Source organism: Lissotriton helveticus, chromosome 1_1 (assembly GCF_964261635.1).
Source record: "Lissotriton helveticus chromosome 1_1, aLisHel1.1, whole genome shotgun sequence".
Lineage (NCBI taxonomy): Eukaryota > Metazoa > Chordata > Amphibia > Caudata > Salamandridae > Lissotriton > Lissotriton helveticus.
In genome coordinates, this window is record NC_136057.1 from 1,663,387,605 (window position 1) to 1,663,402,018 (window position 14,414).

Here is a 14,414-nt window from a genome sequence, read left to right on the forward strand (position 1 = left end):
AGCAATTTGTATATTTCTATGTACATTTTATACAAACCGTTGTTATGCAATTTTACATAAGCTAAATTTTATCTATTTTAGATGTAATTTTTAAGCTTATAATTTGCACTAATTTGGTTGTATGATATTTTGTGTACATTGATTGCTTCTAAAGACAAACCACTTTTGTCTTTATGAAACTATATATATATACACATGTGTCTAGAAAATGAAATATAAACCTGAGAAAACATCTTTCTCACTCTGCTAAACCTCCATAAAACTGTGACACATGTTACCTGGGTATTTAAACAGATATTTTCCTTCCATATCTTGGATTCCCACACACAAACTCTGTTCTAGCACATAGACTTTATTTGTGACTAACAACATCGAAAGTCAGGTAGATTACTGGGGCTCCAGTAACAATGCAGGAACTGAATGTCCCTCAACAATGACTCAAATGTATTCATACAGTTATATCTAATGAGTCGCATAATATAAATGGAAAAGAAAGGAGGGTTACTTGTACATATATATAGATATAACAATATATATGTTGATTTTCGCATTCGCAATGATACTCCCATGTCGAGACACCAGCTTAATGTGAGCTAGTTAAAAATAATTTGCACACAACAATTTGCGAAATACACATACTTTTTATTTGCACTTTGCACATAGCACTTTTCTGCACTCAAACACTTTATATTTGCACATTGGCTCTTTTATATTTAGGACGTGATTCTGTGTCATTTTATAATATACGGCTTTTTAAAGTGATTTTATGTGCCTGTATTTATTATAAATTTTGACAAAATAGGATGGAGCAATTGTATCTAATTTTGTCTTATTCAATTAAGCACAGAGATTCCGAGCGTTGATCTTTTATTTTTTATATACAAAGTAACAACCTGTAATGCATAAAAAAACTCTTTTATGTCTATGAATGTAATGCTTGGAAACTCAACGTCATGAACATACCAAATGTATTTAAGCCAATGCATACCTTTGCACTGTGTCATGTGAACAAGGCCCGAGGGAGGGGCCGAAACGCGTCATGGCGTCCACGAGCACTGAATAAACACTAAGAAGCACTGAAGTGTGGTCCGTGTCCGTTCTTGGAGTGTGTTACCCTGCATTCAAGCGAACGGAATCCTTTGATTGATATATATATAACAGGAGTCAGAGATTAACAGACTTATTTTCTTCTGCAGGGCCTTGGAAGTTGCTGTCCACCGGTACCCTCAACAGAAAGGAGCCGTCAGGTAAGTCACTGTTAGAGTGTCTCTTTTCTTTAATTGTGAAGGGTAGATTAGGGATCCCTTTTATATGCCTTGTCTACAAAGAAAGTGAGGTAAACGGGAATGTGTTTCAATAGGATAGGACAGGTGATAGAGTTGAGTGAAAAGCCCCAAAAAAACCTCAGGAAATATTTTTAAAGACAAGGTAGTATTGTCTTTAGTACCAGCCGTTCTTTTCACAGAGACTTGTAATACACCCCCCATATCTCTCCTATTCCCACCCACCTCCCTCTTGTAGCTTTCCCTTCTGCTTTCAAGTTCTACTTAGGAGCCTCTCACGCACCTGACTGAGCCACATTCTTCCTGGAAAGTGGCTAGGAGTGGAATTTGACCGGCAGGCAGAATCTGCCCTCTCTTCCCCAGGTGTTAGCGAATTATTTTTTTATTACTGAGCAGAGCATCAGGATCATGACAATAATAATAAATAACAGGGAAACATCATTAGATTAACACAAATGGATAAAAACCTATACAATGAAAGCACAAAATAAGTGCAGGAAGCATATTGCATCAGTAATTTTAGGGCATACCCATTATTTATTCATTTTTAAATAGTAACATTAGTATACCAATTAATTCTTACTAAAGTGAAGGAGTGTTAAAGTGCTAAAGTGCAAAAGTGCTAAGGTGCTAACTCTACCAGAAAACCTCAGACCCTGTAGCACATTTCCCTCAATTCCCCCAGCCTTAAAATGTAGATGATCCTGCATATTTTATCAAATAAGACTACGAGTCTGTCTGGGTTTCAAAATTAACTAAATATTTCCAGATTGCAGTAAACTTTTTAGTAGTACCCACCAGCCTTGCATAAACTTCTTCAAAAATCCTGTTTCGTTTTATTTTATTTAACCACCTCTCATATGTAGGTGCTTCCACCGACCTCCAATTCTGAAGAATTAGGGAGCGCACAACGAGGGAGGCAATGGCTAAAAAGGTCTCCTCCGCTTTTGTCAAATTTGCCCTAAATTTACTAATTCCGAAAAGGGCAACCTCAGCCTCTAAATCTAGCCTCTTCTGAATAACCCGATTTAAGGCTGAGAAAATCTCATCCCAAAAGGGCCCTAACCTAGGGCACGTTATGAAGATTTGTAGCCAGGCCCCTTCCCCTTCCGCCTGGCAGCGGAAACATCTATTCTCAACTTCTGGATATTTTTTATTGAGGGCTTTGGGTGTAAAGTATGCCAACCACCAGGACACAAAGGCCATTCTTTTAAAATTGGCTGCTCTCAAGGCCTTACTCCCTAACTGGCATATGACCTGCCACTTCTCACTAGAGAAGGTACATTGAGTTTCCCAGGTTATCCTTTCTAAGTGCGTCTCGACCAATAAAGATTCACTTTGAGTGCTCCAAAGACGGTGCCAGTTCCCTACCCCTCTTAGCTTTGCTCCAAAAAAAGAGCAGTTACCAGCTTAGATGGGGCACCATTAAACGAGAAGTTATGTCTATTTAGAATATGTAAAATCTGTAAATATAAAAAAACAGGCTTGCTCCAATCCCTACTTCTATTCTGTACCTCTTGCCAGGTAATTACTCTGTCCTGGATTGAAAAGCGCCCTAGCTCTTCTAGCACCCAGTCCTTCCAATTTCTAAGGTGACTAGATTGAATTGGAGGCCCAAAATGTTTACATTCATCTAGATTTAGATAGTAAAACCCAGACAACCCAGCTTGCCTAAAAATGGATTGTAATCTAAAGAAATGATCCCTCAGTGTCTTGTATCTAGTCCTCTTGAGAAGTTTAGAAGTTTTTAGAAATATCGGGATCTGCAAGCCGGCTTCCTGCACCATTTTATCAAAAAAAGTTGTCTAATAAACCATTTGAAACCAACAAACGGGCTGTTAAATCTAAAAAGGCTGCTTCGTAATATGTACGAACATGTGGTAATGCTAACCCACCCTGATCAACAACTAGTTGTACCGCCGGGAGTTTAACCCTTGGTGTCTTCTTACCCCAGACAAACTGTCTAAACATTGTTTTCAGCTCCTTAAAATAATTGATATAGAGAGGTATATTTATAAAAAGAAAAACAAGTAGAGGGAGTATGGACATTTTGATACGGCTACACGGACCTATCAAAGTTAAAGGTAGTAACAACCAATTGTCCAACAGTTTCTTGATTTTACCCCGTATGGCTACGTAGTTGAGATTATATAGCTGTTGATATTGATCAGAGACATAAATCCCCAAATAACGTATTGGATCCGACTTAGCGGCTTGGTGTTTAAGATTTACGGGAAGGAAATTCCTGTCAGAGTTTAAAATTAGAATTTCTGTTTTATTTTGGTTTATTTTATAGCTCTCAATCAATTCAAATTGGCTAAATCTGTTACGACCAATTCCAAATTCTGGCTCTCAGGACTGAGATATAAAATAATGTCATCCACGAATAACTTTAATTTAGACATACCCATAATTGAAGCATTGATTGCTACATTGTCACGAATTCGGATAGCTAGCGGTTCAATAAAAAACTTGAATAATAGAGGGGAGAGCAGACACCCTCGTCTTGTCCCCTGGTTTATGTTTATTGTACCTACTTGGTTTGCATATATCACCACCTGTGCCTGAGCTCCCTGATAGATGTTCCAGAGCATTTTAATAACCTGAGGAGGAATTCCAAACCTGCCAAGGCCATAGAAAAGGGTATTCCAATTTACCAGGTCAAACACCTTTTCGGCATCGACCATCATAATACAAGCTGGGGTGCTGTTAACATAGAAGTAATCAAGAGCCTATATTAAAAATTCTGTATTTGAGGACATCGACCTCCCAGCAATTCATCCAGACTGGTTCCTGTGAATTACTTCCTGTGCTAAGGGTATAAAGCGCTGCGCCCAAGTCTCCATTAAGATTTTGTAAAACAGCATTGAGAAGGCTGATAAGTCTATAGGAATTAACATCCTTGGGGTTCTTGCCCTTTTTCACAAAGCTGACAACAATAGCCTCTTTGAAAGCGGATGGAACAGCACCACCATTCTTAATATAGTTGAATCAATCAATCAATCAGGGGATTATAAAGCGCACCACTCACCCGTGAGAGACTCAAGGCGCCTGGGGGGGGGGGGGGGGGGGCAGCTCCGGATCAGTCGAAGAGCCAGGTCTGGAGGTCCTTCCTGAACGTGTGCAGGGTTGAATAGCTTTATCAGGAACGGGGTCAACTCCTTTGCAAATACTTTATAAAATTCTAAGGGCAGCCCATCATTTCCACAGGCTTTCGCTCCAGCAGTTGAATTCAGGGCTGCCAGAATATTAACACTTGTTATATCTAGTTGTATCTGTTCTACGAGGGAATTAGACAGTCTGGGGAAATTTACGCCATCAAAATAATTCTGTATAGAATCTTGCCCAACTGCATATTCAGTTGTAGAAAGCTGTTGGTAATGCTCCATGAAAGCTTGAGCAATCTCATCCCTACTTGTCACTACAAATCCGGTCTTAGGGTCTACCACCTTTGTGATTAAGGCCACTTCCTATCTAGTTTTAGTGGATCCAGCTAACAATTTTCCCACCATTTAGCTTTCTTCACACACCCGTTGTTGAAAGGTTCAGGAACTACTAATTTATTCTAATAGTAGGAGGTAGTCTCGTATGCTGACTACACACAGATCTTGGTGTCTCTCTCACACCTGGATAACTCTTCACCGTTCAACTTTAGGAACTGCATGGAAGCAGTGTCCAAGTGGATGATTTACAATTCACTAAAGTTGAACGGTGAGAAGACTGAGATCTTGGTGTTTGGCTCTAACAATAACATCTGGTCGCCTGAATGGTGGCCGCCCTCGTTGGGGAACTGTCCTACTCCTACGGAGTCGGCACAGAACCTGGGAGTATTGATTGATCCCGCCCTCTCCATGACGCTGCAGGTCAACAGAACTGTTGCTACCTGCTGGGGTATTATTAAAATACTCCGTAAAATAAAACATTACCTGTCTCTTCAGGCGCGGAAGCAAGTGGTGGTAGCACTTGTCGCTTCGCGACTTGATTACTGTAACGCCCTATACACCGGCATGAATAAGAACTTGATACAGCGTCTGCAGACTGCCCAAAATTCGGCAGCGAAATTTGTTCTGGACGCCCCCAGACTAGCGTCAGCAACGGCAGCTAGGAAGGCCTTACACTGGCTTCTTATTGAATCGAGGATTATTTTTAAAACGCTCTGCCTGACCTATAGTGCACTCTCTGGTAGGGGGGCAGGAGGTGATAAGAAACTGCTGCTACCCTATATATCGGGCAGAGACTTACGCTCCTCTTCTAAGAACCTGCTGGTTGTACCTCGCTTCCGTAGGAATAAATGGGGCGGCAGGGCCTTTTCTTCAGTTGCCCCTAACCTATGGAGTACTCTTCCTTGTGAAATTAAATCTCAGTCTTCTGTTTTGCTTTTTCGGAAAGCATTGAAAACATGGTTGTTTGCAAGGGCGTACCCGTAGTTACTGTCTCTCTTTTTGGTTTGCTGTTAGGCGCCTTGATGCCTTCGGGCTTAGTTGCGCGTTATAAGATTCTTTTCATTTCATTAAGATTCTTTTCAATAAGAAAAATTCCCTTAGCGCCTTTTTAGCTTTTTCAAGCTGACTTTGTTGAGACGCATTTCTCAGATTTTGAACACTTTCAACTGCCTGCTGGAGTTCTGCTATTTTTATATGTCGTATTTTAGACTGAGCGGCCGATAAGGTGATCATTTGCTCGCGCACAGCTGCCTTGAACCCCCCCATACTGAGAATGGTTCTGCCGTCCCCTCATTGATCCTAAAATACTCAAGAATCCATTCTCTTAAACCTTCTACCCATTGTTGATCTTGAAGAAGAAGGCGATCCATCTGTCACCTGGATCTCTCCCTCCTCCCCTCTTCGATTTCTAGATCAAGCTTAATAAAGGAGTGGTCTGAAAATGAATTAGCTCCAATTTCTGCCTCTATGATATTCAATGACCTAGATGTTAAAATAAAATCGATACGAGATGCCATCTGGAATTGGCGAGAATGGCATGTGTAATTACTTATGGCCGGATTAGCTTTACGCCATGGAGCCATCAACTAATAGTCATGTATTATGGCATTGAATACTTTTTTGGTCTTTGGCTTCAGTTGTTTTTTATTTTTATTAGAAGTATCTTTTTTTAAGTCTAGGATATAATTAATATCCCCACCAATAATGATCTGACCAGGGGGTTGACAAACTTTAAAATATTCCCATTTACTTTCACCATAACCCATAGCCATCCTCCCTGGAGATCTCTCCGAACTTGGACAAATTCTGAAGCCATACTTCTAGAAAAGTAGACAGCTGCTCCTCTGATTGTGCACCTGGCTGACGCAAAAAAGGCGTCTGAGAATGCTCTAGGCAAGTGGTTCCCAAACTGTTGACTCCTGAAGACCCCCATTGAGTCACCACTGGAAGCCGGGGACCCCCAAGCAATTTGTATGATTCAAATATTAAAACAGTAATTCGAAAAAAACACGTATGCACACTAAACAAATACTCAAATTAGTAAGGATTTTAGGGCCAGATGTACGACCATTTCATTTAGCGCCTGGCAATTGGCAACACATTGCGAGTGGCAAATTGCGAGTCGCTAAATGAAATGTACAACAGTGTGTTTAACACTGTTTGGGATTCCCAATGGGGTCACAAATTGCGAGGCTCATTAATATTAATGAGCCTCTAACAAATACTCAAATTACTAAGGATTTTAGGGCCAGATGTACGACCATTTCATTTAGCGCCTCGCAATTGGCAACACATTGCGAGTGGCAAATTGCGAGTCGCTAAATGAAATGCACAACAGTGTGTTTAACACTGTTTGGGATTCCCAATGGGGTCACAAATTGCGAGGCTCATTAATATTAATGAGCCTCTAGCAAATACTCAAATTACTAAGGATTTTAGGGCCAGATGTACGACCATTTCATTTAGCGCCTCGCAATTGGCAACACATTGCGAGTGGCAAATTGCGAGTCGCTAAATGAAATGTACAACAGTGTGTTTAACACTGTTTGGGATTCCCAATGGGGTCACAAATTGCGAGGCTCATTAATATTAATGAGGCTCTAGCAAATACTCAAATTACTAAGGATTTTAGGGCCAGATGTACGACCATTTCATTTAGCGCCTCGCAATTCGCAACACATTGCGAGTGGCAAATTGCGAATTGCTAAATGAAATGTACAACAGTGTGTTTAACACTGTTTGGGATTCCCAATGGGGTCACAAATTGCGAGGCTCATTAACATTAATGAGCCTCTTGCAATTTGCGAGCCCATTGGGAATGCCAGCCCTCCCATGGATGGTGCCCTGCTGGGCTCAGCAGACCACCATGTCTGGGACTGCTTTTAAATAAAGCTTTTTTTTTAAAAAAAATGCAGCCCGTTTACATGCATTTATGAAAAAAGAAAACGAAACTTTTTAGTTTAATTTTTTAAGGGCAGGCAGTGGTTCTGGGACCACTGCATGCCCTTAACAAATAATTTTCCATGCATTCGGAAAGGGGAAAGGGTCCCCTGGGGACTTGAATTTACCATCTTTGGCGACCGCAATTGCGGTTGCAAAACATTTGTACATGGTTTTGAGACTTGCTATTTGGAAGGGATTGCCCCTTCCAAATAGCAAGTCGCAAAACCTATTTAGCGAGTCACAAAAAAATAGGCTATGTACATGGCCCAATAGGTTTTTGCATGCGCAAACGGGTTCGCGAACCAGTTTGTGCATAAAAAAACGGGTCGCACATCTAGCCCGTAGTATTTTATATTGAAGGAATTTGCAAAAAAGGAAAACATTTAATGGGAAGGTTGGTGCCGCATCTCCGTGACTAACTTTTAAATTGTTGGTTTTATTTCGCAGTACGAGGCTTTTTCGCAGCATCAGGTTAATGAATGACTGGGAAAAAACATAAGTAACTAATTGGTACCAATCAGTTTGCAAGCAGCTCTTTGATGACAGTTTATAGGTATCTCTGCTAGATTACGACTGTCGCTTATGAAGTGCAAAGTAACAAAAAAATCTCTGTGACAAAAGCAGTAACCACGGACCTATGCACATAAAATACTGCTTTTTAAAATGCATGTTACAGATTCTTTGCAGTAGGCATATTAACCCTCTGTGCTACATTAGTTAAGTCAAAGCTGCTACTGAGCAAAACTCTCATCTCTCTCCAGCAGGTACATTAATCACTGGAATTATCTTGACACTTTTATTGTTGCTCGAAAGCTGCTAATTATACAGGAAACTTTACTGTGCTTTTAAAACTGCTGCCTACGGACCCCCTGGGAATGTGTCAAGGACCCCTGGGGGTCCGCGGACCCCAGTTTGGGAAACACTGCTCTAGGCATAAAGAGCGTAGGTAAATTTGTTTTAAGGTGTGTTTCTTGGAGAAAAAGAACTTGGGGCATGAAGAAGGCCAGCTATCTTATAAGCCCTTTGTATTTTTTGTTTGTTTAGCATACCATTCACATTTACCGACATAATACGACATTTACTAGCCATATCTATGATTTAAATAGCCATAATAATCGATCAAATTCAAAACTCTGTTTTTCCTCCCATTGTTCCCTTTGGCACTGATCTTTTTACTGCTATTAACCCCCCTCCCCCCAAGACCCCCTCCCAGAAATGTGGAAAACCCTCACAAACCACATCTCAACCTCCCCTATTATGCAATGAGGTGCCTTGGAACCGCACTCTAGGTGACTCTCTCTCCTCCCCCGACACTGGAGATCCTTAGCTTCCAATTAAATACAGTATCATTTTACAGATGAAATCTCTTTCAGCAAACCCTGGGCTTCTTCTATCATGGAGAACATATGGAATGTCCCCCTTATAAGGACTCGAAGCTTTGATTGCTGGGCTATTGAAGCCTGCTCCCCTTGGGCTTTAAAAAGATGCAGTAGTTTCACAAACTCCTTCCGCCTACGTGAGGCTACCACCGACATATCCGAAAAGATCTGACATTTTGAGACCTTATATACAAGGAATTGTTTCTGCTGTATAGCCTTGGTCAGAATCCTCTCTTTGATCCGATAATCAGCAAAATTCATTAAAATTGTGCGTGGGATCGTTGAATTGGGTAGGAAATGTGACGGAACTCGAAGCACCCTTGTAATCGTGAGGTCGCCAGTAAACTCTGGCAAAACCTTCTGCTTGATAAATGACTAAACCCATTGGAGAGTTTGAAAACCCTCACTCCCCTCAGGTACTCTGACGATGCGTAAGTTCGAACGTCAAGAATGATTTTCATGTTCCTCGAGTTTGTTCTCCAGAGCGATTTTATCTTTTGCTGCCTCATTTACTTTCAGGACCATTGAGTTAATTTGATCCTCCAATAAGGCGATCCTTGACTCGGCTTCTTAAATTCTGTCTGTAAAACAAGACACGGCTTCTTCAATTTTTCCCAGACGCAGATGAAGGGAGGCCGTCTCATTTTCTTGGGACTTCTTCATTTCTCTTATTTCTTCCAAAATAAGATTCAGCTTAGTCTTTATGTTAATCTGTTGGGTATTAGCTCCTTCGGTCGATAACTGAAACTCATTCTGTTGTAACCTCCCATCTTGCTTCTGGGTCCCAGCTAGCTGGTCTGGGAAATCCGAAACGGCCTTACAGAAAGTCTGTGACTGCGTCTGGGGACGTGCTTGCACTTCGCGCGGCTGCACTATTACGTCTTCCGAAGGTGACTGGGCCGATGCCGAGGCCTGAGTCGGTGATTTTAATGAAACAGACTGATTGTTCAGCGATTGACCAGGCTTTTGTGGTGATGAGATGACTACAGAGGGAGCCAGCACCGGTGTCTGGGCCTGAGGTGCCAAAAGTAGATACCGCAGGGGGCTTGTTGTTGCGCCCCATGCAGATACCCCTCCGTCCGTTGCATCGGGTCTGCTGTGGAGTTGGCCAAGCCTGAGGCCGACTGCAACGCTTTTTTGGAAAATAGCAGAAACTCTTTGGGATTTCAACGAGCTGTCACGACCAGCCTGTGCTACTACCGTTATCCCAGCCTCTCAGCTATTATGTGACTCCTTGGCTAAGGCCTTTGAGGATAAGATCACGACCATCTTGAGCAACCTAAATCCTATGACACCTGAGGCTGCTCCTACTCCTTCATTGGAGTTGGAGGCTGGGAAAGCCAGGCTGGAAAGCTTCCCGCTCCCATCCTTTGCAGAGTTTGGTGCCTTAGCGGATAGTGTTTCCTCTGGGTCCCCTCTGGATGTAATCCCACACAAAATCTGGAAAGCTTTTCGAGAAGAGCTATACTCTCCTCTCCACGCAATTTGTTGCCAATCTCTGAGCTCGGCCCAGGTCCCGGAAAGCTGGAAACTAGCAGTGGTTTCCCCTTTATTGAAGAAAGATTCACTGGATCCCCTCTGTCCCGCCAATTACAGACCTATATCGTTACTTCCCTTTCCGATCAAGATCTTGGAAAAACTGGTCACAAGACACCTGTCCAGTTTTTTGGAAGGTAACCAGTGTCTGGACGCGGCGCAGTTTGGTTTCAGACCAGCGCATGGAACCGAAACAGCATTGGTGACTGTCTTGAGCGACCTTCGTTCGCGTGCCGACCATGGACGAGCAGCCTTTTTAGTGCTGCTCGACATGTCGGCAGCGTTCGATACGGTCAGCCACGCCATCCTGATCAGGAGATTGGAGGAGGTGGGGGTGACGGGCACCGCCCGGGATTGGCTGGTTTCATACCTGGCCAATAGACACCAGGTGGTTGCCCTCCCCCCCTATAAATCCATCGTTAAGATGATTGGTCAGGGAGTACCCCAGGGCTCGGCCATCAGCCCCATCCTCTTTAATCTATACCTCCGCCCCCTGATCAAGTTAATAAAAACATTTGGCATCTCAGTCACCAACTACGCTGATGACACCCAGCTCATTTTCTCCTTTGAAGGGGAGAATGCGGTGTCTTTGGAGACCTTCCACCATTGCATGGTCACCACGGCAACATGGCTGAGCAACAACTCGCTGCAATTTAACAGCACTAAGACAGAGGTGTTACACTGCTCAGTGGACCGGGTCCCTCGATCTTTGCCACAGGACTTTTGGCCTTCCTCCTTTCAGGGCACGGCGGCAGTAGCAACCTCGGTTCGGAATCTAGGTGTGACAATGGAACCAAGTCTTCAACTGGACGGTTTCATTGATAAAACAGTATCCACCTGCATGGGCCTTTTGCGCTCTCTCAGGAAGATTCTTCCTTTGCTCCCTGTTAATGCCAGACCAGAAGTAGTTCGCAGCATTATCCTTAGCAGACTGGATTACTGCAATGCACTACTTCTGGGGGCACCTGTCACGGCGATAGGTAAGTTGCAAAGAGTACAGAACTTTGCAGCTAAGTTAGCACTCTCCCGACGCCGTTTTGATTCCTCCTCCGCAGCTCTCAGAGATTTACACTGGCTTCCTATCCTTCAACGGATTGAATTTAAGGCGCTCTGTTTGGTTTTCCGGGCCCTACATGATTCTGGACCGTTGCCCCTGCGGGAGATGTTCACATGGTACATCCCCGCTAGAGCTCTCCGGTCTGCCTCCGCCTACTTGGCGGTTGTTCCTAAATTCCAGAGAAAGCGAATGGGTGGCCGCTCTTTTGGGTTCACGGCATCCAAATTGTGGAACGACTTGCCACTATCGCTTAGATGTGTGGGAGACCTCCTTTCTTTTAAAAAACTTTTAAAAACTCATTTATTCCCCAGGTTAGGATAATTCCTTTCTGATCCTTCTCTTGATTGTGCTTCAGGACCTGTTAGATCTCAGCGCCAGGATGCCCGTTGGGTGACAGCAAGCGCTTTACAAGTGTGTTATACATACATACATACATTTCTCATCGCATCTTTGTTTACACTCACTTTAGGCTCAACAGTTAGTTCCCTTTCCATACTAGTTGAGCCCTCTATTAGCCACTGTGCAACGGTACCCAATCCCTCTTGAAGGGATTCGTGTAGCTCTTCTTTGGAGCTCTCACGACTTGAATTGAGACCAGGTTGGTTCAGAGTATTCTCGGCTCTTGCCTCAGAAGATTCTGCTTTTGCCTGGGCTAGACGAGTTTTGGCCTTCAGCCCTGCTGTGGAATGAACTTTTGCAATGGCATTCGCCTGTTTTAAATGTTTACCCATCTTTCCCTCTTGAATGTAAAACCCTGTTCGCCAGGTAGTTAAAGCCTCGATTAGTAGACAGCAGTCTTGTTTTGTGCCTAAACTTTGAGGGAAAGGAGTGGCCGCCTCTGACACCATCAGACTCCTGAGATAAGAATTACCGAAGCTCTGTACGCTACGACAATCCTCTTGCCTTCACTCCCTGGCTCAAACGTCCAGATCGTCTCCTAGATCCCCTCCAGCTCCAATTATTGCAAAGATCTAAAAGGGCTCAGCTCATTAGTCCGAAAGCTTGGGACCGGCGAGCTCACACCAGCCGGACTCGGGACGGTTTTATGTCTTGGCAAGACTCCAGCAGCTAGCAGCCAACAACAAGCAACCTGCAGCAACCAACAACCAATAGCCCAACAGCCCACAGCCAACCTTCATCTGAGCTGCTGCGCTAGTTTGTACACCTACTTCTGTCGTCATAAGCCTTCTCTCGGAGAGCCTTCTCTCAGTGGAACAGTCTAAATGCCTTGCAGCCATAACAGCCGCAGCCGTGAGCAGTCGTAGCCATGAGCAGGAACACGATTTCTGCGTGTCCGCTAATCCCCCACTAAGCCGAAGCACCAGAACGCCAAAAGAGACCGGCCAAGGTACAAAGGTCTGCACCCTCTATTACAGTGGGAGGAGCAGCGGTCACCTGTGTGTCTACGGAAAAGTGGGGCTCTCTGTAGCCATCTTCCCGGACTTCAGCTCCTCCTGTCTTGGCTCCTCCGATTCCTCGGGGGCCGGGTACGAAACCCATAACTGGTAGTCTCCTGCTGCGACTCTCATTGGATGCGTACCATCCGGCTTTCTGTTCTTCCCTTTCACCTAGTTCGCCTTGACTCCTCTTCTAAACGTGCCCACGTCCCACCAGATTTCCAGTCTTTACAGGGTTGCCTGACTTCTGGTCTTGTTGTATCTGCTCTGTACCAAAAGAAGGGCCCAGACGGCTCCAGGGAAGTAAATCGCCTAATTTTCAGCCCCAGGCTTGTGACACTCTCCAATTGGGGCACTGAATCGATAACTAGACCCATCTATTCATTATCTCAAGCTTACGCCATTTTGAAAGTGTCCATACCTGTAGTTTGAATTAGTGAAATTAAGTGAGGTAAAAACGTGGTCAGACCTTACCTGCAGTCTCATTTCCACATTGGCAGTTTCTAGGTTGTATGTGAAAATCAGGTCTCATGTGTGAACGGTGGAGTGTGTTTGGCAGTTGATTGAGTCTGAGGTCTTGCAAGTTCTCTAAGAGGTCTGAAGCACATTTAGGATCTGGATTGTCAACCCATTAATTAAAATCTCCCACAATAACAATTTTGATACCCTTAGTGTGAAGGAAGAAGGTGAATTTGAAGAACTTGTCCTGGGATCCTGGGTAACATCCTAGAGGCTGCATACAACTGCCAAAATACAGACTGGAGTAGGATCCTGGCTGGGGACAACCCGTTTCACACATGCTATAATGCAACCAGCTTTCATTTTTTACCAGAACCAGTGCCTCAATATGGCAAGCTCAATACTTCAGCAGCACACATCATGGGGCAAGCGGGCTAGCGAATCCACTCATGTCCCCCCTGCAGCAGCCTCCAAACCATCCTAGTCCGACCTTTCAGAGTCACCAGAGGCCAGTGTGGCAGGATTCATCATCACCTCCCCAACTGGTAAAACATTAGGTCGGAAAGGTGGGTTTTGCAGATGGTCCGAAGGGGCTACTCCTCCCCTTCAAGACTACCCTCCACCAATGCCACCAGCACTCCATCGCTTGTCGGAGGATCACTTGGCCCTTCCCTGCCAGAAAGTTGCAGCTCTCTTGGCCAAGGGAGCTATCGAAAGGGCCCCTGTGCCAGAAGTAGGTCATGGTTGTTACTTCCACTACTTTCTGGAACCCAGGAAGGACAAAGGCCTGCATCCTGTCTTAGACCTCAGGGTGCTCAAACGCTTCGTCGGGAATGAGAAGTTCAAAATGCTCACGTTGGCTCAGGTCCTGCCTGCCCTTGATCCTGGAGACTGGATGGTAGCGTTGGACTTGCAGG

General features: G+C 44.0%; 1 long non-coding RNA gene across 1 annotated transcript in view; it reads left to right on the forward strand.

Annotated features, from left to right (window-relative positions):
- The window catches only part of LOC144830462 (uncharacterized), a 247,148-nt gene that overhangs the window by 160,570 nt on the left and 72,164 nt on the right, over window positions 1–14,414 (forward strand). Inside the window, exon 2 of the long non-coding RNA XR_013610957.1 lies at window positions 1,197–1,247. This is a non-coding gene — a long non-coding RNA (uncharacterized LOC144830462). The remainder of the gene's footprint in view (window positions 1–1,196; window positions 1,248–14,414) is intronic.